We start from the raw sequence: 27,581 nt of genomic DNA, 5'->3' as shown, positions 1-27,581 counted from the left end.
CTGAAAGGTGTTTCAGCATCTGACAGTGGATGCCATCTGGCCCAGGAGCGGTATCAGGGCAAGCAGCGAGGGCACTGCGCAATTCCCACTCACTAAATGGAGCATTGTAAGATTCTGGGTGGTTGGTGCGAAACGAAAGGCTCCGACGTTCCATCCGCTCTTTAATGGAGCGGAAGGCCAGGGGGTAATTCGCAGAAGCGGAACTCATAGCAAAATGCTCTGCTAAGCGATTTGCAATGACGTCGGAGCCAGTACAAACTGCTCCATTCAGTGAGAGCGCAGGGACGCTGCCACCTGCGGGTTCGGGGGTTAGAATAGGCCCGCGGTATTCCTGCCTGTCGTAAGAGGCGACTAAAAGGAGTCTCAACCGTTTCGGCCTTATGTGATGGTCCCCTCTCGGGTTTGACCTCCATCTTTCTAAATTATTCCGAAGAGCGAGCCAATTGGGGAAGGGCGCCTTACATGGCGCACTGTATCCGTCGTGCAATTAGACCTTCAGCCGTCTTTCTCGTCGTTGCAATGGTGTCCCGCTCGTTTTCGATCTCTTGGGCGATTACCGCGCTGCACTCTGCAGTGTTTCTTTTAACTGCGACGAAGACCTTGGCCATTTTTGCACCTAAGGTCCAGCACGGTAGCCAGTCCGTTGTGGTGGGGCCGCCATGTACCCTCTTGGTTGTAGCCCCCTGACAACACAGGGATCGCTCTGCTGATGCCTGCGCCGTTCACTCCCCACGTATGCCAAGGAGTAGATGACCATCTCCCTGGGGCATCGGGACTCCCGGCAATGGCCATCCTGCCAGGTGGCCTTTGCTGTGACTGGGTGGCGCCCGTGGGGAGGGCCCTTGGTCGGAGTAGGTGGCATCAGGGCGGATGACCTGCAATGAAGCGTGGTACATCATCTCTCGCTGGCGGCCAGCCGTCAGCAGTCTCTAAGCGTTCCAAAGCTCAATTCAAGGCTAATGTGTATGACCCCAAATCGTTCCCCTCCCTGGCCACACCATGGGAGGAACGAAGGGCTATGAATGAGAACGAGAGATATTCGCCCCGGTATCTCGTCTGTACCAGAGCTGACGGGGAATCTTTTATGTCCGTGAAGCCTCAGTTCTTTGTAGAGCATTTAGAGGACAAGTTTGGGGAGGTGGAGGGCTTGTCCAAGATGCGGTCCGGATCGGTGTTGAAAAAAACGGCATCCTCCGCCCAGTCGCGGGCCTTGCTCGCTTGTACTAAGCTGGGGGATGTCTCTGTCACTATCACGCCCCATAAGAGTCTGAACATGGTCCAGGGCATTATCTTTCACAGGGATCTGCTTTTACAGTCCGACGACGAGCTGCGCGCCAACTCGGAGCGCCGAGGTGTTCATTTCGTCCGGCGCGTCCACCGGGGTCCGAGGGATCGTCAAGTTGCCACCGGTGCCTTCATCTTGGCCTTCGAGGGTGACACGTTACCTGAGAAGGTCAAGGTGATGGTGTACCGTTGTGATGTCAAGCCGTATATCCCTCCCCCGATGCGGTGCTTCAAGTGTTGGACCCCCCTGCGGGTTCGGGGGTTAGAATAGGCCCGCGGTATTCCTGCCTGTCGTAAGAGGCGACTAAAAGGAGTCTCAAACGTTTCGGCCTTATGTGATGGTCCCCTCTCGGGTTTGACCTCCATCTATCTAAATTATTTCGAAGAGCGAGCCAATTGGGGAAGGGCACCTTACATGGTGCACTGTCTCCTTCGTGCAATTAGACCTATAGCCGTCTTTCTCGTCGTTGCCATGGTGTCCTGCTCGTTTTCGATCTCTTGGGCGATTACCACGCTGCCCTCTGCAGTGTTTCTTTTAACTGTGACGACGACCTTGGCCATTTTTGCACCTAAGGTCCAGCACGGTAGCCAGTCCGTTGTGGTGGGGTCGCCATGTACCCTCTTGGTTGTAGCCCCCTGACAACACAGGGATCGCTCTACTGATGCCTGCGCCGTTCACTCCCCACGTATGCCAAGGAGTAGATGCCCATCTCCGTGGGGCATCGGGACTCCCGGCAATGGCCATCCTGCCAGGTGGCCTTTGCTGTGGCTGGGTGGCGCCCGTGGGGAGGGCCCTTGGTCGGAGTAGGTGGCATCAGGGCGGATGACCCGCAATGAAGCGTGGTACATCATCTCTCGCTGGTGGGCCTCCACCAGCAGTCTCTAAGCGATCGAGGTCTAACCTCAACGTGAAGAAATTGGATCAGAGATCGTTTCCCTCCCTAGCTACTCCATGGGAGGAACGACTTGCTAAAGAAGGCAGTGGAGAATATTCACCCCGGTACCTCGTGTGTACGCGGGTTGATGGAGAATCTTTCATGTCGACCAAGCCCCAGTTTTTTGTGGAGCATTTAGAGGACAAGTTCGGGGAGGTGGAGGGCCTGTCCAAGATGCGCTCGGGTTCTGTGCTCATCAAAACGGCATCCTCTGCCCAGTCACGGAGGTTGCTCAATTGTGACAAGTTGGGGGATGTTTCAGTTACCATCACGCCGCATAAGAGTCTCAACATGGTCCAGGGTATTATATTCCACAGGGATCTGCTTCTGCAGTCCGACGATGAATTACGCGCCAACCTCGAACGACGAGGTGTTCACTTCGTCCGGCGCGTCCATCGGGGTCCGAGGGATAATCAGGTAGCCACCGGTGCCTTCATCTTGGCCTTTGAGGGTGATGTCTTACCCGAAAAGGTTAAGGTGATGGTTTACCGTTGTGATGTGAAACCATATATCCCTCCTCCGATGCGGTGTTTTAAATGCTGGAAGTTCGGGCACATGTCATCTCGCTGTACTTCCAGCATCACGTGTCGGGATTGCGGACGTCCTTCACATCCTGATACTCCATGTGCTCCGCCTCCCATTTGTGTTAACTGTGGAGAACACCATTCCCCCTGCTCACCGGACTGTCGGATCTTCCAGAAGGAAAGGAAGATAATGGAATATAAGACCCTGGACCGCCTGACCTACACTGAGGCAAGGCGGAAATATGAGCGGCTACATCCCGTGCCCATGATATCCACCTATGCCGCTGCTGCACAAGCAGTCCGATCCTCTCCCGTGTCGTCACGTACTGCTGCCTCTCAGCCATGTCTCAATGCACCGGCCCCCTTGGTTGTTGGGGGCACTTCGCCCACTGTTGCTCCATCTACTCCAGGAGCAACACCACCCCAACCATCGGGGACATTCGTCCCCCCTTCCCAGCCGGAGAAGCGTAGGGCTTCTTCGGCCACTCCAGCCAGGAAGGGGTCCCTTGGGGCCCTCCCTTCCCAGGCTTTGCCCAGTGTCAAAGCGGATACCCGCAAAGTTTTGAAACAACAACCGGTCGCTGGTCATAGGGCTTCACGGTCGTCGTCCGTCCCTGAGACTGACCCAGTGGGGCCCTCCCAGCCAGACCCTCCCAAGGCACAGCGTGCGAAGCCGTTGAAGAAAAAGGCTCCCAAGCAACCTGACATTGCGGTGGCACCTGTCCCACCGCCACCCTCAAACTCTGCGTCTGAGGACGAGGTGGAGATCCTGGCGTCCGCTGAGGACCTCGATCTCGCCAGTCCCTCCGGCGCCATGGAAAGCACTGGCGCAGGTGCTCACTTGGAGGCAGCAGGTGACCCAGCGGCGTAATCTGCCTTCCCCGTCCTGTCACGCCTTTCTCAGCCATGGACAATACCATCCTCCAGTGGAACTGCAGCGGTTTCTTCCACCATTTAGCTGAGCTCCGCCAACTTCTCAGCCTTCGCCCTTTCTTCTGCATTGCTCTCCAGGAAACTTGGTTTCCGGCGATGCGAACCCCCGCCCTCCGTGGCTATCGGGGTTATTACAAGAACAGAGCAGCTTATGAAAGGGTGTCTGGTGGCGTCTGCATTTATGTCCTTCACACTCTGCACAGCGAATCTGTCCCTCTCCAGACGCCTTTAGAGGCTGTCGCTGTACGCGTGTGGACGCCACAGGCTGTTACCGTCTGCAGTCTTTACATTCCACCGGATGGTGATGTCTCGCAGCATGTCCTGGCTGCACTGGTCGCCCAATTGCCGCCACCTTTCTTGCTATTGGGCGACTTCAACGCTCATAACCCTCTGTGGGGTGGGTCAGTGGCAACAGGTCGAGGCGCCATCATTGAGCATTTATTGTCGCAGCTCGATCTCTCGCTGTTAAATGATGGTGCCTTCACACACTTCAGTGTGGCGCATGGCACCTACTCCGCCATTGACCTTTCAATCTGTAGCCATAGCCTCTTACCGTCTGTCCACTGGAGTGTGCATGACGACCTGTGTGGTAGTGACCATTTTCCGATCTTTTTGTCACTACCACAGCGCCACTCTTCTGGGCGCCCTAGCAGATGGGCTATGAATAAGGCTGACTGGGACTTGTTCTCCTCCACTGCCGCTTTTGAGCCTCTCTCTACCGATGACATTGATGCGGTGGTTCAATCGGTCACCACCGGCATCGTTACTGCCGCCGACTCTGCCATTCCCCATTCCTGTGGGTCCCCTCGGCGGAAGGCTGTGCCTTGGTGGTCGCCTGAGATCGCTGAAGCGATTAAAGATCGCCGGCGGGCGCTCCAGCGTCACAAGCGACACCCCTCCCTCGACCACCTTATCGCCTTCAAACGGCTGCGTGCGCGGGCCCGCCTCCTTATCCGCCAAGGCAAGAAGGAGTGCTGGGAGCGGTATGTGTCCACCATTGGCCTCCATGTCGCTCCCTCGCAGGTCTGGGCCAAGATTCGACGCGTCTACGGCTATCGGCCACCTGCCAGCGTCCCTGCGCTCTCACTGAATGGAGCAGTTTGTACTGACTCCGACGTCATTGCCAATCGCTTAGCAGAGCATTTTGGTATGAGTTCCGCTTCTGCGAATTACCCCCAGGCCTTCCGCTCCATTAAAGAGCGGATGGAACGTCGGAGCCTTTCGTTTCGCACCAACCACCCAGAATCTTACAATGCTCCATTTAGTGAGTGGGAATTTCGCAGTGCCCTCGCTGCTTGCCCTGATACCGCTCCTGGGCCAGATGGCATCCACTGTCAGATGCTGAAACACCTTTCAGTGGACTGCCAGCGGCGCCTTCTCGATCTTTACAACCGTCTTTGGATCGAGGGGGAGTTTCCGTCGCAGTGGCGGGAAGGCATTGTCATCCCCGTTTTGAAGCCTGGAAAGAACCCTCTGGAGGTGGACAGCTACCGTCCCATTAGCCTCACCAACGTTCTTTGCAAGTTGCTTGAACGGATGGTGAGCCGGCGCTTGCATTGGGTACTGGAGTCTCGGGGCCTTCTGGCTCCATCTCAGGGTGGGTTCCGTAAAGGCCGCTCCGCCGCCGACAATCTGGTGAGCCTGGAGTCGGCCATCCGTACTGCCTTTTCCCGCCGTCAGCACCTGGTCGCTGTCTTTTTCGACATGCGGAAGGCGTACGATACGACATGGCGTCATCACATTCTTTCTACGCTTCATGGATGGGGTCTTCGGGGTCCTCTGCCGATTTTTATCCGCAATTTTCTGTCGTGTCGTACCTTCCGCGTGCAAGTCGCGGCCTCGTATAGTTCCTCCCACGTCCAGGAGAACGGTGTGCCACAGGGCTCTGTTTTAAGTGTCTGTCTGTTTTTAATAGCCATTAACGGGCTTGCTGCGGCAGTGGGACATTCTGTCTCCGCTTCCCTGTATGCTGACGACTTCTGCCTTTATTACAGCTCTACAGGCATTGCAGCTGTTGAACGTCAGCTACAGGGCGCTATCCGTAAGGCGCAGTCTTGGGCTGTAGCGCATGGGTTTCAGTTTTCGGCAGCCAAGACCTGCGTTATGCATTTCTGCCGGCGCCGAACAGTCCATCCTGAGCCGCGGCTTTATCTTGCCGACGAACTCCTTGCTGTGGTGGAGGCCCACAGGTTTTTGGGGGTGGTTTTCGATGCCCGGTTGACTTGGCTGCCTCATATCCGGCAGCTTAAACAGACGTGTTGGCGGCATCTAAACGCTCTGAGATGCTTGAGCAACACCCGCTGGGGCGCCGACCGCTCTACACTGTTGCGGCTCTACCAGGCGTTAATCCAGTCCCGTCTGGATTATGGGAGCCTGGCTTATGGCTCAGCATCCCCATCTGCGTTACGGGTGCTCGACCCGATTCTCCACAGCGGGATACGCCTTGCCACTGGTGCTTTCCGCACCAGCCCTGTGGACAGCGTACTAGTGGAGGCAGGTGTACCTCCACTGCGGTTCCGACGCCAACGTTTGCTGGCCGCTTATGCTGCCCATGTACTAAGCTCGCCCGGGCATCCAAACTATCGCCTCCTGTTCCCGCGGTCGGTCGTCCGTATGCCAGAACGTCGGCCGCGGTCTGGTTGTACAATAGCGGTCCGCGTCAAAGAGCTTCTCTCTGGGCTCCAGGGTTTCACTGTTCCACCTCCTTTCCGGGCTACTTTGCATACACCCCCATGGTGTGTTCGTCGCCCTAGCCTTCGGCTCGACTTGGCACAGGGCCCTAAGGACTCAGTCCCTCCTGAGGCCTTCCGCCGCCGCTTTTATTCCATCCTGGCCACGTATCAGGGCTCTGGTGTTGTTTACACTGACGGTTCGATGGTTGCTGGTCGTGTCGGATATGCGCTCACTCTAGGGGACCATTCCGAACAACGTTCCTTGCCGGATGGCTGCAGCGTTTACACTGCTGAACTGGTCGCCATCCTTCGTGCCCTAGAGTATATCCGCTCCTGCTCAGGTGAGTCCTTCGTTATTTGTAGCGATTCCCTGAGCGGTTTACGAGCTCTCGACCAGTGTTTCCCTCGTTCTCGTCTGGTGATGGCTATCCACGAGTCTCTGCATACTCTCGCCTGTTGCGGCCGCTCTGTGGTCTTTGTGTGGACCCCCGGTCATGTCGGTATCCCGGGTAACGAACATGTTGACCGCCTGGCGAAAGAGGCCACAAGCAAGCCATCTCTGGACGTTGGCCTCCCAGAGACTGATTTGCGGGCAGTCTTCCGCTGCAAAATCTTGGCGCTATGGGACGCTGAATGGCGGGAACTGACAATGCGCAATAAACTCCGTGCTGTCAAGGAGACGACGGCTGTGTGGCGGTCATCCCTGCGAGCCACTCGCAGGGACTCAGTAGTTCTTTGCCGGCTCCGCATTGGCCACTCCCGGCTGACACACAGTTATCTACTGCGCCGGGAGGACCCTCCTCTATGTCGCTGTGGGGCAGCTTTGACAGTGGCCCACATTTTGCTGGCCTGCCCCCTTTTAGCTGTGGTCAGGCAGACATTTGCGCTGCCTGCTACGCTCCCTGCCCTTTTAACAGACGACTCCACTATGGCTGACTCAGTTTTACGTTTTATTCGGGCAGGGGGATTTTATCATTTACTCTGAGTGTTTCTGTTTTCTTTTAATGATTTGTGTTGATTCTGGCCTTTGGCCTATGGTTTTACACTGATTTTTTAATGTGTTTCTCAGTGGTTGGCCTTTCCTTTTTATGTCTATGGTCGGCCAACCACCGTCACACTCTGTGTGGTTTTAGTTTGTTTTGTCTTGTCTTTGTCTCAGTATCTCTTGTTCTGTGTCGTCTGTGATCTCTTCTGTTACTTGTTTTTATTCTCTGTGGGTGTTCTTTGTCTTTGGAAAAAGGGACCGATGACCATGGCAGTCTGGTCCCTTTAATCCCCCAAACCAACCAACCAAGTGTTGGAAGTTCGGCCACATGTCTTCACGCTGTGCTTCCGACCTCGTCTGTCGCGATTGCGGTCGACCTTCCCATCCTGATCATCCCTGTGAGCCGCCTCCAATCTGTGTGAACTGTGGTGCGCACCATCCGCCTTGCTCGCCAGACTGTCTGATTCTGCAGAAGGAGCGGAAGATCATGGAAATAAAGACTCTCGACCGCCTGACGTACACTGAGGCGAAGCAGAATTATGATCGGCTTCATCCGGTGCGCATGACAGCTTCCTATGCCGCAACTGTCGCTCCTTCTATACTTCCATCCGCTCCAGTCAGCTCTCAGAGTCGAAGTCCCACACCTGCCCCCTTGATGGTGGGGGGCACTAAACCTCCTGTTGCTCCTGCTCCATCTACTTCAGGAGCAACACCCCCCCAACCATCGGGGACATCAGTCCCCCTTTCCCAGCCGGAGAAGCGTAAGACTTCGTCGGCTACTCTCGTAAGGAAGGGGTCCCTTGGGGACCTCCCTTCCCACGTTCCGTCCGGTACAAAGGCCGACAGCCGCAAGTGGCTTAAACAACCGCCGGTCCCTGGTCGTAGGGACACACGGTCGTCGTCTGTCCCTGAGACCGAACCGGTTGCGCCCTCCCAGCCTGCGCCACCAAAGGCACAGCGCGAGAAGCAGAAGAAGAAGACACTCCCCAAGGCTACCGACATTGCGGTGGCACCCGTTCCACCGCATCCTACAAGCTCTGCGTCTGAGGATGAGGTGGAGATTCTGGCGTCCGCTGAGGACATGGATCTCGCCGGTCCCTCGGATGCAGTAGATGGCTCCCCCCTGTGGGTCCGGGGATTAGAATAGGCCCGCGGTATTCCTGCCTGTCGTAAGAGGCGACTAAAAGGAGTCCATCCCCCTCACGGGGGTAGTTCGCGCCTGCGTCCGGAGACGGACGGTTCCACGACCTATCATCGTGGTCCTTTTGGTTTTTTCACTTCTCGTTTCTTCCTTCCTTTTGTTGGTTCCTTTCTTTGCTCTTCTCCACCTCACTGTCTTCCTTACTCTCTCCCTTGCCTTCTCCTTGCCTTCTCATTGCCTTCTTCTCCTTGCCTTCTTATTGCCTTCTTCTCCTTGCCTTCTTATTGCCTTCTTCCCCTTGCTTTCTCATTGCCTTCTTCTCCTTGCCTTCTCTGGTCTCCGCCTCGGCGTTTGAGACAGTCTGTCCTCTTTCTCCCTCTCTCTCTTCTTTTTCCTCTTCTTCCTTCCTCCTTGTGCGTGCCTGAAGGCCAACCCACGCGTTCGCACGCGTAGCCGGTGACGGGGTAACGCGTAAGTCCCCGCCCTGGGTAGACATGTAAGGCACGCGCGTACCCCCTGGTAAAGGCCAGGCCCGGGGAGGGGGGATTGCCTGAGCTGATACCTTCTGACCATGCCGATTGGTCCCTCCGTCTGTTTCTCGGGAGGTGTGACCTGAGGTGTAAACATTCACCTAAGGCGGGAGTGCCCTCTGAGAGGGTCCCCACAAGGAAGGAGCGCGCCATCGGAGACGCTGGCAATCATGGGGGATTCCTCCGCAATGGATTCTACTCCATCTCTTTCGACTTCGACCCAAAAACGGAAACGTGACCAGCCAACAGTGACAAAAGTACTACCGCCTGCCCCACAGTTCCTCGTAGTTTCTCGAACTGAGGACGGAAAGGATTTTTCCTCTGTCAACCCTTTCGTTATTCAGAAGGGCGTAGATGCCATAGCCGGATCTGTCAAATCTTGTACCAGGTTGCGTAACGGCACCTTATTACTAGAAACTGAGAATGCCTTTCAGGCACAAAAACTGCTTCGGGCCACCCTCCTGTACACGTTCCCTGTCCGGGTGGAGGCCCACCGAACTTTGAATTCGTCTCGTGGTGTGGTCTATATTGGCTCCCTCGACGGATTGACTGACGAGGAGCTTCAATCATTCCTCGCTGAGCAGGGCGTGACGGCTGTCCATAGGGTCATGAAAAAGGTCAACAATGACCTTGTACCGACCCGGACAATTTTCTTGACCTTCGATAGTGTTAAGCTGCCATCGCGCATCAAGACGGGCTACGAGGTTATTTCTGTTTGCCCCTATATCCCGACACCTACGCGCTGCTACCAGTGTCAGCGTTTCAATCACACTCGACAGTCTTGTTCCAATGCGGCTAAATGTGTCACCTGTGGCAGGGATGCCCATGAGGGTGACTGTCCACCTCCGTCTCCTCGTTGTGTGAACTGTCAGGGTGACCATGCAGCATCCTCCCGCGACTGTCCTGTCTATAAGGAAGAACGCTGTATCCAGGAAATTCGGGTCAAAGAGAAAGTGTCCACCTCGGCTGCTCGCAAGCTATTGGCTAGTAGGAAGCCCACGCTGCTCCCAGCGGGGAAATACAGTACTGTCCTCGCCTCTCCTCGGGCTACCCGGGAGGTAGCAACCCAGACATGCGATCTGACCTTCAGCACCACGGTCGTCCGTTCGGCCAGTGCTAAGATCGCGCGGTCGACGTCTCCTCTTCCTCCCATCACCCCACAGACACGAGCACCTTCTTCAGCTTCTGCTAAGACGAAGACACCGAAGTCAGATGCACGGGCCTTCAAGAAGGATCCATCCCGTGCAGACTTCCTCCGTACCTCGATCTCACAGCCTTCGACCGGTACTTCCACTACACGTCCTTCCAAAAAGGCGCATAGGAAGCACAGTTCTCCTTCCCCGCCACGGCGCATTTCTTCTCTTGCGCCACCCAGCGGCTGCCGCCCCAGGCCGTCATCCGTTTCGCCTGGCCGCACCGCTGGTCGCCGTACATCTGGCCGTTCACTGGCGGAGGAAGCTCCCCCTCCCGGCCATCCTCCCGAGATGGCCGATGACCCTATAGACCCAATGGACGATGACTGTCCGCCTACTGATAGCGGCGGCAGTGCTCGCTCGAAGCCAGGCCCTAAGCGGCCTTCGAGGTGACCACTTCTCTCATCTTTCTTTTCTTACGATGGCACTTATTCACTGGAATATTCGCAGCATTCGCTCCAACCGAGAGGACTTGAAGTTGCTGCTCCGCTTGCACCGTCCGCTTGTCGTAGCCCTCCAGGAAACGAAGCTACGCCCATGCGATCAAATTGCCTTGGCACACTACACCTCTGTGCGTTTTGACCTACCCCCTGTGGTAGGTATCCCAGCTCATGGAGGGGTTATGTTGCTGGTCCGGGATGATATTTACTACGATCCCATCACGTTGCACACCGGCCTGCAGGCAGTTGCCATCCGCATTACTCACCCCACTTTTACGTTTTCCTTTTGTACCGTTTACACTCCATCGTCATCTGCCGTTACCAGGGCAGACGTGATGCAACTTATTGCTCAGCTACCTGCACCATTTTTGTTAACTGGAGACTTCAATGCCCACCATCCCCTTTGGGGCTCTCCAGCATCCTGCCCGAGGGGCTCCTTGTTAGCAGACCTTTTCAACCAGCTCGATCTTGTCTGCCTCAATACTGGCGCCCCTACTTTTCTTTCGGACACATCTCACACCTATTCCCATTTAGACCTCTCTATATGTACTCCCCAACTTGCACGCCGGTTTGAGTGGTATGCACTTTCTGATACATATTCGAGCGACCACTTCCCGTGTGTTATCCATCTCCTGCAGCATACCCCCTCTCCGTGCTTCTCTAATTGGACCATCTCCAAGGCAGACTGGGGGCTCTTCTCTTCCAGGGCGACCTTTCAGGATCAAACCTTTACAAGCTGCGATCGTCAGGTCGCACACCTCACGGAAGTCATTCTCGCTGCTGCTGAATATTCCATCCCTCACCCTCCTTCTTCTCCACGTCGCGTACCGGTCCCCTGATGGACCGCAGCATGTAGAGACGCTTTACGTGCTCGTCGACGTGCTTTACGCACTTTTAAACGCCACCCTACAGTGGCGAATTGTATCAATTATAAACGATTACGTGCTCAGTGTCGTCGTATTATCAAAGAAAGCAAGAAAGCCAGCTGGGCTGCTTTCACAAGCACCTTCAACAGTTTTACTCCTTCTTCTGTTGTCTGGGGTAGCCTGCGCCGGCTATCTGGCACTAAGGTCCACTCACCAGTTTCTGGCTTGAAGGTCGCGAATGACGTCCTTGTGGCCCCTGAGGCTGTCTCCAATGCCTTCGGCCGCTTTTTCGCAGAGGTTTCGAGCTCCGCTCATTACCACCCTGCCTTCCTCCCCCGCAAACAGGCAGAGGAGGCTAGGCCACTTAACTTCCGCTCCTCGAATTGTGAAAGTTATAATGCCCCATTCACCATGCGGGAACTCGAAAACGCACTTGGCCGATCACGGTCCTCTGCTCCAGGGCCAGATTCTATCCATATTCAGATGCTGAAGAACCTTTCTCCTGCGGGTAAAGGTTTTCTTCTTTGTACATACAATCGCATCTGGATTGAGGGACATGTTCCCGCATGCTGGCGCGAGTCTATTGTTGTCCCGATTCCTAAGCCGGGGAAGGACAAGCACTTGCCTTCCAGTTATCGACCTATCTCGCTTACCAGCTGTGTCTGTAAAGTGATGGAGCGAATGGTTAACTCTAGATTGGTTTGGCTGCTCGAGTCTCGACGCCTACTTACCAATGTACAATGTGGATTTCGTAGGCGCCGCTCTGCTGTTGACCATCTGGTTACCTTGTCGACCTTCATTATGAATAACTTCTTGCGGAAGCGCCCGACCGCGGCTGTGTTCTTTGATTTGGAGAAGGCTTACGACACCTGTTGGAAGGCGGGCATCCTCCGCACCATGCATACATGGGGCCTTCGCGGTCGCCTCCCTCTTTTTATTCGTTCCTTTTTAATGGATCGACAGTTCAGGGTACGTGTGGGTTCTGTCCTGTCCGACACCTTTCGCCAGGAGAATGGGGTGCCACAGGGCTCAGTTTTGAGCGTCGCTCTCTTCGCCATCGCGATCAATCCAATAATGGATTGCCTCCCAGCTGATGTATCAGGCTCCCTTTTCGTGGACGATTTTACCATCTATTGCAGCGCGCAGTGTACATGTGTCCTGGAGCGCTGTCTTCAGCGTTCTCTTGACCGTCTTTACTCCTGGAGTGTTGCCAATGGCTTCCGTTTTTCTGCCGAGAAGACGGTCTGTATTAACTTCTGGCGATACAAAGAGTTTCTCCCACCGTCCTTAAGACTCGGTCCCGTTGCTCTCCCAATCGTGGAGACAACCAAATTTTTAGGCCTTACATTTGACAGGAAACTTAGCTGGTCTCCACATGTGTCATATTTGGCCGCCCGTTGTACCCGTTCCTTAAATGTCCTCCGTGTTCTCAGTGGTCTGTCGTGGGGAGCGGGTCGAACCGTCCTACTTCGTCTATATCGGTCGATCGTCCGCTCCAAGCTGGATTATGGGAGCTTCGTATACTCCTCTGCACGGCCATCCATCTTACGCCGCCTCAACTCCATACAACATCGGGGTTTACGACTTGCGATCGGAGCATTTTATACCAGTCCCGTAGAGAGTCTTCATGCTGACGCTGGCGAATTGCCACTCACCAACCGGCGCGATATACTGCTTTGTCGGTATGCCTGTCGGCTACTGTCAATGCCCGACCATCCGTCTTATCGTTCCTTTTTTGACGACTCTCTTGACCGTCAATACGGGTTTTATGTCTCTGCCCTGCTACCCCCTGGCGTTCGCTTTCGTCGCCTCCTTCAACACCTTACTTTTTCCCTCCCTGCAACCTTTCGAGTGGGCGAGAGCCGCACGCCACCTTGGCTCCAGGCTCAGGTCCGCATTCACCTTGACCTCAGCTCGCTCCCAAAAGAGGTCACTCCCGGTTCGGTCTACCACTCCCGTTTTTTGGAACTTCGTTCGAAGTTCCTCGACATGACTTTCATTTATACAGATGGCTCTAAGACCAATGACGGGGTCGGGTGTTCCTTTATTGTCGAGGCACAAAGTTTCAAATACTGGCTCCATGGCCATTGTTCGGTCTTCACAGCTGAGCTCTTTGCCCTCTACCAGGCTGTTCTTTACATCTGCCGCCACCGACATTCTGCTTATGTCATCTGCTCAGATTCCCTGAGCGCCATCCAGAGCCTCAGTGATCCGTACCCGGTTCACCCTTTCGTACACCGGATCCAACGCTCTCTTCAGCAGCTGGTGGACGTCGGTTCTCCAGTTAGCTTTATGTGGGTTCCTGGCCATGTCGGTATCCCTGGGAATGAAGCTGCAGATGCCGCGGCCAAGGCTGCGGTCCTCCAGCCTCGGACAGCTTCTTGTTGTGTCCCTTCGTCCGATTTTAGCAGGGTGATTTGTCGGCGCATCTTATCTCTGTGGCATGCCGATTGGGCTGCACTTACCGACAACAAGCTTCGGGCCTTAAAACCTCTTCCCGTGGCTTGGACGTCCTCCTCACGCCCTTCTCGGCGGGAGGAGGTCTCTTTAGCCCGGTTAAGAATTGGACACTGCCGGTTCAGCCATCGCCATCTGCTGACGGCTGCGCCGGCGCCGTTCTGCCCATGTGGGAACTTTCTGACGGTTAGACCCATTTTACTGTCCTGTCCAGATCTTAACACACTGCGCCTCGATCTTAACCTGCCAAATACTTTAGATGCCATTTTAGCGGATGACCCACGAGCAGCTGCTCGTGTTCTTCGTTTTATCAATTTGACAAACCTCGCTAAGGACATTTGATGATGCTGTTTTTTAATCCTATGCCTGTCAGTCTGTCTTTTATCGTGTTTTCCCTTTTAGTTGTTGTGGTCAACTTGTGCCTCGCGGTGCATTCTTAGAGTAGTCAGGGCGCTAATGACCATTGAAGTTGTGCGCCCTAAAACCACAAAAAAAAAAAAAAAAAAAAAAAAAAAGCAGTAGATGGCTGTTGTCCAGGTGGTGCCTCCGTAGCAACAGGGGCCCCGGAGGCGTGATCTGCCTCCCCAATCCCTTCACGCCTTTCCCATCCATGGCTCATACCATCCTCCAGTGGAACTGCAGCGGTTTCTTCCACCATTTAGCTGAGCTCCGCCAACTTATCAGCCGTCATCCTTTCCTTTGCATTGCTCTGCAGGAAACTTGGTTTCCAGCAATGCGAACCCCCGCCCTCCGTCGCTATTGGGGTTATTTTAAGAACCGGGCAACTTATGAAAGGGTGTCTGGTGGCGTCTACATATATGTCCTTAACTCTCTTCACAGCGAGTTTGTACCTCTACAAACAGCTTCAGAGGCTGTCGCTGTTCGGGTGTGAACGCCACAGGCTATCACCGTCTGCAGTATTTACCTTCCACCTGATGGTGCTGGCTGCTCTGATAGCACAACTGCCGCCACCTTTTTTGCTGCTGGGCGATTTCAATGCCCACAACCCTCTATGGGGTGGGACTGTCTCCGATGATCGTGGTCGGGCCGTGGAGCATGTGTTGGCTCAGCTCGACCTTAGCCTCTTAAACACTGGTGCTCCCACGCATTTCAGTGTGGCCCATGGCTCGTTCTCGGCCATCGATCTCTCTATTTGCAGCCCTGGACTTGTCCCATCCCTCCACTGGAGGGTGCATCCTGACCTGTGTGGTAGTGACCATTTTCCCATCTATTTGTCACTGCCACAGTGTCATTCTTCTGGGCGCTTGCCCCGCTGGGCTTTCCACAGGGCTGACTGGCCAGCTTTTACTTCCGCTGTAACCATTGCGTCTCCCCCACAGGGTGACATTGACGAGGTGGTCCGTGTTTTAACCCCGTCCATCATTTCAGCGGCTGAGGCTACCATCCCCCATTCCTCTGGCCTCCCTCGGCGGAAGGCTGTCCCCTGGTGGTCGCCGGAGATTGCTGAGGCTATTCGCGACCGTAGGCGGGCTCTCCAGCGTCATAGGCGGCACCCGTCTCTGGAGACCCTCATCGCCTTTAAGAGGCTCCGTGCCTTCGCCCGTCGTCTTATTGCACGGCGTAAGCAGGAGTGCTGGGAGAGGTACGTCTCCTCCCTGGGCTCCCGTGTCTCGTCCTCGCACGTGTGGTCACGGATCCGGCGGATTTATGGCTCCCAGACCCCTGTGGGTGTCCCTGGGCTCTCCTTGGACGGCGCTGTCTGCACGGACGCTGCCGCCATTGCTGAACGGCTAGCCGCGCACTTTGCTCAGAGCTCTGCGACTGCATCCTATCCCCCCGCCTTTCGCTCTCTAAAGGAGCGAGCCGAGCGGACGCCGTTCTCATTCCACACGCGTCATTATGAAACATACAATGCTCCTTTCAGCGAGAGGGAACTCCTCGCTGCCCTCGCCGATTGCCCTGATACAGCACCAGGACCGGACTGCATCCACGCGCAGATGCTGAAGCATCTCTCCAGGGACTGCCAGAGACACATCCTCACCATCTTTAATCGCATTTGGAGCGAGGGCGTGTTCCCGTCGCAATGGCGAGAGGGTCTTATTGTCCCTATCGTGAAGCCCGGTGCGGACCCACTGGCGGTGGACAGCTATCGTCCCATTACCCTCACCAACGTTTTGTGCAAATTGCTCGAACGTATGGTGGGGCGGCGTTTGTGTTGGGTCCTTGAGTCGCGCGGTCTCCTCGCTCCATCTCAGGGTGGCTTCCGTCGGGGCCGGTCTGCGGTGGACAATTTGGTGCGGCTGGAATCTGCTGTCCGTACGGCTTTTGCCCGACGTCAGCACCTTGTTGCTGTATTTTTCGATCTGCGGAAGGCGTATGACACCACATGGAGGCATCACATCCTCGCCACGTTGCATGGGTGGGGTCTTCGTGGTCGGCTCCCGGCTTTTCTTCAAAGCTTTTTATTGCGCCGCTCTTTCCGGGTGCAAGTCGGTGCCACCTCTAGTTCCTCTTATATACAGGAAAATGTGGTCCCGCAGGGCTCGGTGTTAAGCGTCTCGTTATTTCTAGTGGCCATTAATGGTCTGGCTGCAGCAGTGGGGTCGTCGGTGTCTCCTTCTTTGTATGCCGACGACTTCTGCATCTCATTTAGCTCCACGACTACGGGAGTCGACGAACGCAGGCTGCAAGTCGCCGTTCGCAAGGCAGCATCATGGGCTCTGACTCATGGTTTTCAGTTCTCTGCTGCCAAGACTCGGGTTATGCACTTCTGCAGGCGTCGGACGGTCCACCCTCATCCTGAACTTTACCTCGACGGCCACCTGCTTGAAGTGGTGGACACTTGCCGCTTCTTGGGACTCGTGTTTGATGCCCGGCTCACATGGGTTCCTCATATTACTCAGCTGAAGCAAAAATGCTGGCGGCACCTCAACGCCCTCCGCTGCCTTAGCCACACGTCTTGGGGTGCGGATCGCTACACGCTGCTGCGATTGTACAGAGCCCTTGTGCAGTCGCGGCTTGATTATGGGAGCCTGGCCTATGGGTCTGCATCACCCTCAGTGTTGAAGTTGTTAGACCCCATACACCACTGTGGGGTCCGGCTTGCAACTGGCGCTTTTCGTACGAGCCCCGTGGATAGTCTACTGGTGGAGGCCGGGGTTCCCCCGCTGCGGTTTCGCCGCCATCGACTGCTCGCCGACTATGCTGTCCACGTGCATTGCTCGCCAGGCCATCCCAATCGTCGCCTGCTTTTCCCTGCCATGGTCCTCCATCTGCCCGAACGGCGACCTAGGTCTGGGCTTTCTGTAGCTGTCCGTGTCCAGTCCCTGCTGTCAGAACTGGGGTCATTCCCTCTTCTGCCTCCCTTCCGGGTCCGTACACCTACGCCTCCCTGGTGTTTGTCCCGGCCATCTGTCCGTCTGGATTTGGCACAGGGCCCTAAGGACTCGGTTGCGCCTGTGGCCCTCCGTCGCCGTTTTCTTGCGCTCCTCGAATCATTTCCGGGCTGTGAGCCTGTCTACACTGATGGTTCCCTGGTTGATGGTCGCACTGCCTACGCCTTTGCTCACTCTGACCATGTTGAGCAACGCTCCTTGCCGGCTGGCTGCAGTATTTTTACTGCAGAGCTGGTGGCCATCTTGCGCGCTCTAGAGCACATGCGTTTCTGCTCAGGTAGGTCCGTTGTCATCTGCAGTGACTCCCTGAGCAGCCTTCAGGCCATCGACCGCTGCTATCCCTCCTCTCCTCTGGTGTCCTCCATTCAGGAGGCTGTTTCCGCCATTGCCCGTTCTGGTGGTTCAGTGGTCCTGGTTTGGACGCCCGGTCATGTTGGCATCCCAGGGAACGAACGTGTAGACAGGCTGGCCAAAGGGGCGATAGACGCCCCAGCTTTGGAGATCGGCCTTACGGCTCGCGACCAGCAGCTGGTGTTACGCCGTAAGGTACTTGGGATGTGGGCTGCTGAGTGGCGTGGCATGACAGCCCCGAATAAACTGCGGGCTGTCAAGGAGACGACCGATGTGTGGCGTTCCTCCCTGCGGGCTTCTCGCAGGGACTCGGTAGTCCTGTGTCGGCTGCGCATCGGCCGTACGTACCTGACGCACGGCCATCTCTTGCGTCAGGAGGATCCCCCCTTGTGTCAGTGTGGGTCCCGGCTGACGGTCGGCCACATTTTGCTGGAGTGTCCTCGACTGCGCACACTCCGGCAATCTTTTAATCTCCCGGGCACTTTGGCTTTGGTTTTATCCGACGATGCCTCCATGGCTGATACCGTTTTAAATTTTCTCCGTGGTAGTCCGTTTTATGGTTCGATTTAGGGAGGTCCTGCGCCTTTCCCTTTCTGTGTCTTTTGTCCTTGTGTCTGTTGCTGTTCTGGTGTGCCGTGAGATGGTTGACTCTTTCCCATTTTTGATCTCGTGGTCAGTCAACCAGTCTCCGGCCATCTTCCTTTCTTCTGTTTCTTTCTGTCTGGTGTTCCTCTGACCTGTTCTTGTCTGTAGTGTTTGTTGCTGAATTTGTGTGCTTTTAGCGCCTGGGGGGACGTCTCCTCCCCCTTTGGTTTTTATCTGCTTCGTCGATTTTCGGCTCGCCTGATTTTGGAATGGGGGACTGATGACCTTCGCTGTTTAGTCCCCCTTAAACATCCAACAACCACCACCATCCACCCTCACCCTGACCTTTACCTCGACGGCCACCTGCTTGAAGTGGTGGACACTTGCCGCTTCTTGGGACTCGTGTTTGATGCCCGGCTCACATGGGTTCCTCATGTTACTCAGCTGAAGCAAAAATGCTGGCGGCACCTCAACACCCTCCGCTGCCTTAGCCACACGTCTTGGGGTGCCGATCGCTGCACGCTGCTGCGATTGTACAGAGCCCTTGTGCAGTCCCGGCTTGATTATGGGAGCCTGGCCTATGGGTCTGCGTCACCCTCAGTGTTGAAGTTGTTAGACCCCATACACCACTGTGGGGTTCGGCTTGCAACTGGCGCTTTTCGCACCAGCCCCGTGGATAGTCTACTGGTGGAGGCCGGGGTTCCCCCACTGCGGATTCGCCGCCATCGACTGCTCGCCGACTATGCTGTCCACGTACATTGCTCACCAGGCCATCCCAATCGTCGGCTGGCTGCAGTATCTTTACTGCAGAGCTGGTGGCCATATTGCGCGCTCTTGACCATATGCGTTTCTGCTCAGGTAGGTCCGTCGTGATCTGCAGTGACTCCCTGAGCAGCCTTCAGGCCATCGACCGCTGCTATCCCTCCTCTCCTCTGGTGTCCTCCATTCAGGAGACTGTTTCCGCCATTGCCCGTTCTGGTCGTTCAGTGGTCCTGGTTTGGACGCCCGGTCATGTTGGCATCCCAGGGAACGAACGTGTAGACAGGCTGGCCAAAGGGGCGATCGACGCCCCGGCTTTGGAGGTCGGCCTTACGGCTCGCGACCAGCAGATGGTGTTGCGCCGTAAGCTGATTGGGATGTGGGCTGCTGAGTGGCGTGGCATAACAGCCCCGAATAAACTGCGGGCTGTCAAGGAGACGACTGCCGTGTGGCGTTCCTCCCTGCGGGCTTCTCGCAGGGACTCGGTAGTCCTGTGTCGGCTGCGCATCGGCCATACGTACCTGACGCACGGCCATCTCTTGCGTCAGGAGGATCCCCCCTTGTGTCAGTGTGGGTCCCGGGTGACGGTCGGCCACATTTTGCTGGAGTGTCCTCGACTGCGCACACTCCGGCAATCTTTTAATCTCCCGGGCACTTTGGCTTTGGTTTTATCCGACGATGCCTCCATGGCTGACAATGTTTTACATTTTATCCGTAGTAGTCGTTTTTTATGGTTTGATTTAGGGAGGTCCTGCGCCGTTCCCTTTCTGTGTCTTTTGTCCTTGTGTCTGTTGCTGTTCTGGTGTGCCGTCAGATGGTTGACTCTTTCCCTTTTTTTTCTCATGGTCAGTCAACCCGTCTCCGGCCATCCTCCTTTCTTCTGTTTCTTTCTGTCTGGTGTTCCTCTGTCCTGTCCTTGTCTGTAGTGTTTGTTGCTGCATTTGTGTTCTTTTAGCGCCTGGGGGGACGTCTACTCCCCCTTTGGTTTTTACATGCTCCGTCGATTTTGGGCTCGCCTGATTTTGGAATGGGGGACTGATGACCTTCGCTGTTTAGTCCCCCTTAAACATCCAACAACCACCACCACCACATTTTACTGGAGTGTCCTCGACTGCGCACACTCCGGCAATCTTTTAATCTCCCGGGCACTTTGGCTTTGGTTTTATCCGACGATGCCTCCATGGCTGATACCGTTTTAAATTTTATCCGTGGTAGTCCGTTTTATGGTTCGATTTAGGGAGGTCCTGCGCCTTTCCCTTTCTGTGTCTCTTGTCCTTGTGTCTGTTGCTGTTCTGGTGTGCCGTGAGCTGGTTGACTCTTTCCCATTTTTGATCTCGTGGTCAGTCAACCAGTCTCCGGCCATCTTCCTTTCTTCTGTTTCTTTCTGTTTCTTTCTGTCTGGTGTTCCTATGTCCTGTTCTTGTCTGTAGTGTTTGTTGCCGGATTTGTGTGCTTTTAGCGCCTGGGGGGACGTCTCCTCCCCCTTTGGTTTTTATCTGCTTCGTCGATTTCCGGCTCGCCTGATTTTGGAATGGGGGACTGATGACCTTCGCTGTTTAGTCCCACTTAAACATCCAACAACCACCACCACCACCTTTCTTGCTATTGGGCGACTTCAACGCCCATAACCCCCTGTGGGGTGGGTCAGTGGCAACAGGTCGAGGCGCCATCATTGAGCATTTATTGTCGCAGCATGATCTCTCGCTGTTAAATGATGGTGCCTTCACACACTTCAGTGTGGCGCATGGCACCTACTCCGCCATTGACCTTTCAATCTGTAGCCATAGCCTCTTACCGTCTGTCCAATGGAGTGTGCTTGACGACCTGTGTGGTAGTGACCATTTTCCGATCTTTTTATCACTACCACAGCGCCACTCTTCTGGGCGCCCTAGCAGATGGGCTATGAATAAGGCTGACTGGAAATTGTTCTCCTCCACTGCCGCTTTTGAGCCTCTCTCTACCGATGACATTGATGCGGTGGTTCAATCGGTCACCACCGGCATCGTTACTGCCGCCGCATCTGCCATTCCCCATTCCTGTGGGTCCCCTCGGCGGAAGGCTGTGCCTTGGTGGTCGCCTGAGATCGCTGAAGCGATTAAACATCGCCGGCGGGCGCTCCAGCGTCACAAGCGACGTCCCTCCTTAGCGCACCTTATCGCCTTCAAACGGCTGCGTGCGCGGGCCCGCCTCCTAGTCCGGCAAGGCAAGAAGGAGTGCTGGGAGCGGTATGTGTCCACCATTGGCCTCCATGTCACTCCCTCGCAGGTCTGGGCCAAGATTCGACGCGTCTACGGCTATCGGACCCCTGCCAGCGTCCCTGCGCTCTCACTGAATGGAGCCGTGTGTACTGACTCCGACGTCATTGCAAATCGCTTAGCAGAGCATTTTGCTATGAGTTCCGCCTCTGCGAATTACCCCCAGGCCTTCCGCTCCATTAAAGAGCGGCTGGAACGTCGGAGCCTTTCGTTTCGCACCAACCACCCGGAATCTTACAATGCTCCATTCAGTGAGTGGGAATTTCGCAGTGCCCTAGCTGCTTGCCCTGATACCGCTCCTGGGCCAGATGGCATCCACTGTCAGATGCTGAAACACCTTTCAGTGGACTGCCAGCGGCGCTTTCTCGATCTTTACAACCGTCTTTGGGTCGAGGGGGAGTTTCCGTCGCAATGGCGGGAAGGCATTGTCATCCCCGTTTTGAAGCCTGGAAAGAACCCTCTGGAGGTGGACCGCTACCGTCCCATTAGCCTCACCAACGTTCTTTGCAAGTTGCTTGAACGGATGGTGAGCCGGCGCTTGCATTGGGTACTGGAGTCTCGGGGCCTTCTGGCTCCATCTCAGGGTGGGTTCCGTAAAGGCCGCTCCGCCGCCGACAATCTGGTGAGCCTGGAGTCGGCCATCCGTACTGCCTTTTCCCGCCGTCAGCACCCGGTCGCTGTCTTTTTCGACACGCGGAAGGCGTACGATACGACGTGGCGTCATCACATTCTTTCTACGCTTCATGGATGGGGTCTTCGGGGTCCTCTGCCGATTTTTATCCGCAATTTTCTGTCGTGTCGTACCTTCCGCGTGCAAGTCGCGGCCTCGTATAGTTCCTCCCACGTCCAGGAGAACGGTGTGCCACAGGGCTCTGTTTTAAGTGTCTGTCTGTTTTTAATAGCCATTAACGGGCTTGCTGCGGCCGTGGGAAATTCTGTCTCCGCTTCCCTGTATGCTGACGACTTCTGCCTTTATTACAGCTCTACTGGCATTGCAGCTGTTGAACGTCAGCTACAGGGCGCTATCCGTAGGGCGCAGTCTTGGGCTGTAGCCCATGGGTTTCAGTTTTCGGCAGCCAAGACCCGCGTTATGCATTTCTGCCGGCGCCGAACAGTCCATCCTGAGCCGCGGCTTTATCTTGCCGACGAACTCCTTGCTGTGGTGGAGACCCACAGGTTTTTGGGGGTGGTTTTCGATGCCCGGTTGACTTGGCTGCCTCATATCCGGCAGCTTAAACAGACGTGTTGGCGGCATCTAAACGCTCTGAGATGCTTGGGCAACACCCGCTGGGGAGCCGACCGCTCTACCCTGTTACGGCTCTACCAGGCGTTAATCCAGTCCCGTCTGGATTATGGGTGCCTGGCATATGGCTCAGCATCCCCGTCTGCGTTGCGGGTGCTGGACCCAATTCTCCACAGCGGGATACGCCTTGCCACTGGTGCTTTCCGCACCAGCCCTGTGGACAGCTTACTCGTGGAGGCAGGTGTCCCTCCACTGCGGTTCCGACGCCAACGTTTGCTAGCCGCTTATGCTGCCCATGTTCTAAGCTCGCCCGGGCATCCTAACTATCGTCTCCTGTTCCCGCCGTCAGTCGTCCATCTGCCGGAACGTCGGCCCCGGTCGGGTTGTCCGATCGCCATACGCGTCAAGGAGCTTCTCTGCGGGCTTGGGTTTTTCCCTGTTCCGCCTCCTTTCCAGGCGCCTCTGCGTACACCCCCGTGGTGTGTTCCTCGCCCTTGCCTTCGGCTCGACTTGGCACAGGGCTCGAAGGACTCGGTCCCTCCAGAGGCCTTCCGCCGCCGCTTTTATTCCATCCTGGCCACGTATCAGGGCTCTGGCATTGTTTACACCGACGGCTCGATGGTTGCTGGTCGAGTCGGTTATGCGCTCACTCTAGGGGAACATTTCGAACAACGTTCCTTGCCGGCTGGCTGCAGCGTTTACACTGCTGAGCTGGTCGCCATCTTTCGTGCCCTAGAGTATATCCGCTCCTGCTCAGGTGAGTCCTTCGTTATCTGTAGCGATTCCCTGAGCGGTTTACGAGCTCTCGACCAGTGTTTCCCTCGTTCTCGTCTGGTGATGGCTATCCACGAGTCTCTGCATACTCTCGCCTGTTGCGGCCGCTCTGTGGTCTTTGTGTGGACCCCCGGTCATGTCGGTATCCCGGGTAACGAACATGTTGACCGCCTGGCGAAAGAGGCCACCAGCAAGCCATCTCTGGACGTTGGCCTCCCAGAGACTGATTTGCGGGCAGTCTTCCGCCGCAAAATCTTGGCGCTATGGGACGCTGAATGGCGGGAACTGACAATGCGCAATAAACTCCGTGCTGTCAAGGAGACGACGGCTGTGTGGCGGTCATCCCTGCGAGCCGCTCGCAGGGACTCAGTAGTTCTTTGCCGGCTCCGCATTGGCCACTCCCGGCTGACACACAGTTATCTACTGCGCCGGGAGGACCCTCCTCTATGTCACTGTGGGGCAGCTTTGACAGTGGCCCACATTTTGCTGGCCTGCCCCCTTTTAGCTGTGGTCAGGCAGACATTTGCGCTGCCTGCTACGCTCCCTGCCCTTTTAACAGACGACTCCACTATGGCTGACTCAGTTTTACGTTTTATTCGGGCAGGGGGATTTTATCATTTACTCTGAGTGTTTCTGTTTTCTTTTAATGATTTGTGTTGATTCTGGCCTTTGGCCTATGGTTTTACACTGTTTTTTTAATGTGTTTCTCAGTGGTTGGCCTTTCCTTTTTATGTCTATGGTCGGCCAACCACCGTCACACTCTGTGTGGTTTTAGTTTGTTTTGTCTTGTCCTTGTCTCCGTCTCTCTTGTTCTGTATCGTCTGTGATCTCTTCTGTTCCTCTTTTTTTATTCTCTGTGGGTGTTCTTTGTCTTTGGAAAAAGGGACCGATGACCATGGCAGTCTGGTCCCTTTCATCCCCCAAACCAACCAACCAACCAACCTGCCACACCCCAGTTGTATACGGCTTACTCAGGCACGCGGGGCTCTGTCTGAGCGGACCTTTAGTTCCCTAGCTGCTCGTGGGACCGCAATGGACCCTTCGACTTCTACATTTCCCCCTACCAGTGGATTGGGTGGGCCGCTGGTAGGCAAACACACCCCTTCGAAAAAGCGACTTCGTGCTTCGAGTCCTCCAGCTCCTGGTGTTGCTAGAGATTTATCAGACTGTTGTAACAGAGCACACGCTGATAATCAGAATGTGTTTTTGATTATTAAACGAAAGGAGGGTAGCTTTGAGAGGGTTTCTCCCTTTTACATCCACAAGGGTCTTGAAGGAATTGCAGGTACACTGAAATCTGTTAAGCGACTGCGCAATGGTACTCTCTTAGTTGAGACTTCTAGTTCCCGTCAAGTCGCTTCTCTTCGGAAAGCACCCTGTCTCGGAGAGTACGCTCTCGAGACCGAGCTCCACTCCACACTCAACTATAGTAAGGGTGTTGTGACATGTAGGGACTTGGTGGATATCTCCACAGACGAGTTGAAATCTGAGTGGGCTGCCGAAGGTATTGTTGATGTGCAGAATATTATGAGGCGAGTCGATGGGGACCTAGTAAAATCCGACTCGTTTATTCTCACGTTCAGTTGCCCGCGACTTCCAGAGCATGTTAAAGCGGGGTTCTTACGTTTGCCAGTCCGGCCATATTTCCCCAACCCAATGCGCTGCTTTAAATGTCAGCGCTTTGGGCATACTACATTGGGGTGCAATGGGATAGCCACTTGCGGTAAATGTGGTCAGCCTGCCCATGAAGGAGCTGATTGTTCGTCGCCTGTGAAGTGCGTGAATTGCTCTGGGAGTCACCCTGTCTGGAGCCGGGTCTGCCCCATCTATCTCGACGAACGGAAGATACAGGAGATTAAAACATCTAAGCGCATACCCTATGGTGAGGCCAAGAAGCTCTTTAAGGCCATGCAACCTCCTGTGTTTACTACATCTTTCGCTTCCGTTCTGAAAAAACCGGTACCAATGGCCACTGTTGCTACGCAAATGGAGGTTGCTAGTGTTAGCACTAATACCTGCGTTTGCCAGTGCACTTGTGCTGCTGCGGTTGTTTTGCAACCTGCAGCTCTCCCCGCAACGTCGGACAAGGCCGTGGTTGCTGACATTGGGGTACTTCCTGCCTCTTCCCCTATGGCGCCTTCTGCCCCGGCGAGTAAAGCTCCAACTGCTGACAAGGCTCTGCATTCTAAGCCCCCTAAGACCAAGACGCCGAAGGTGAAGATTTTGCCACCTGCGGAGACTGATCAGGGTCGGTCCGATGACGAGACCATCGTACTGTCTGACATCTCCCGTGGGTCGTCATCGGAGCTGATGGACATTGATGTCGACCGGGGGCGCTCTTCTCGCCCCAGGAATAAATCTCCGGCCAGTACGGGCTCTCCTCCAAAACACAGAGGCAGGGTGAAAGTTCAGCCACCCTGATCACTGGCTCCCATCTTACAGTGGAACCTGAATGGGTTCAGGACGCATGTGGCCGAACTACAACTCCTTGTACGTGAGTTCCCTTTGTGCTTATGTCTCCAAGAGACACATTTTCGGGCCACTGATGCTCCTTCTTTACGGGGCTATACCGTCTATCGGAAAGATGATCTGACGGGGGAAAGGGCAAAGGGTGGTGTTGCGGTTTTTGTCCGTGACATGCACCCCTCATCTGAGCTCCCTCTCGTTACAGACTTGCAAGCAGTTGCAGTTGACCTTCTTGTGGGTCGGAGGCTCACAGTCTGTTCACTTTACTTACCTCCTCAGGATGCGATAGACTCTGAGGCTCTCTCAGACCTTATTGGCCAACTTCCCCGCCCCTTTCTTCTTCTGGGGGACTTCAATGCTTATAATGTCTTATGGGGCTCGTCGACTACTTGCCCCAGGGGTCGCATTCTGGAACGCCTCATGGTGTCTGAAGAACTGTGCATCCTCAACTCTGGTGCCGCCACTCATTTCTGTACTGCTTCTGGGTTGTCGTCAGCTATTGACGCGGGTTCGGGGGTTAGAATAGGCCCGCGGTATTCCTGCCTGTCGTAAGAGGCGACTAAAAGGAGTCTCAAACGTTTCGGCCTTATGTGATGGTCCCCTCTCGGGTTTGACCTCCATCTATCTAAATTATTCCGAAGAGCGAGCCAATTGGGGAAGGGCACCTTACATGGTGCACTGTATCCTTCGTGCAATTAGACCTATAGCCGTCTTTCTCGTCGTTGCAATGGTGTCCCGCTCGTTTTCGATCTCTTGGGCGATTACCACGCTGCACTCTGCAGTGTTTCTTTTAACTGTGACGACGACCTTGGCCATTTTTGCACCTAAGATCCAGCACGGTAGCCAGTCCGTTGTGGTGGGGTCGCCATGTACCCTCTTGGTTGTAGCCCCCTGACAACACAGGGATCGCTCTACTGATGCCTGCGCCGTTCACTCCCCACGTATGCCAAGGAGTAGATGCCCATCTCCCTGGGGCATCGGGACTCCCGGCAACGGCCATCCTGCCAGGTGGCCTTTGCTGTGGCTGGGTGGCGCCCGTGGGGAGGGCCCTTGGTCGGAGTAGGTGGCATCAGGGCGGATGACCCGCAATGAAGCGTGGTACATCATCTGTCGCTGGTGGGCCTCCACCAGCAGTCTCTAAGCGATCGAGGTCTAACCTCAACGGGAAGAAATTGGATCCGAGATCGTTTCCCTCCCTAGCTACTCCATGGGAGGAACGTCTTGCTAAAGAAGGCAGTGGCGAATATTCACCCCGGTACCTTGTGTGTACGCGGGTTGATGGAGAATCGTTCGTGTCGACCAAGCCCCAGTTTTTTGTGGAGCATTTAGAGGACAAGTTCGGGGAGGTGGAGGGCTTGTCCAAGATGCGCTCTGGCTCTGTGCTCATCAAAACGGCATCCTCTGCCCAGTCACGGAGGTTGCTCAATTGTGACAAGTTGGGGAATGTTTCAGTTACCATCACGCCGCATAAGAGTCTCAACATGGTCCAGGGTATTATATTCCATAGGGATCTTCTTCTGCAGTCCGACGATGAATTACGCGCCAACCTCGAACGACGAGGTGTTCACTTCGTCCGGCGCGTCCATCGGGGTCCGAGGGATAATCAGGTAGCCACCGGTGCCTTCATCTTGGCCTTTGAGGGTGATGTCTTACCCGAAAAGGTTAAGGTGATGGTTTACCGTTGTGATGTGAAACCATATATCCCTCCTCCGATGCGGTGTTTTAAATGCTGGAAGTTCGGGCACATGTCAACTCGCTGTACTTCCAGCATCACGTGTCGGGATTGCGGACGTCCTTCGCATCCTGATACTCCATGTGCTCCGCCTCCCGTC

This window comes from Schistocerca americana, chromosome 3 (assembly GCF_021461395.2).
Source record: "Schistocerca americana isolate TAMUIC-IGC-003095 chromosome 3, iqSchAmer2.1, whole genome shotgun sequence".
NCBI lineage: Eukaryota > Metazoa > Arthropoda > Insecta > Orthoptera > Acrididae > Schistocerca > Schistocerca americana.
Note: the sequence above shows the minus strand (reverse complement) of the source record.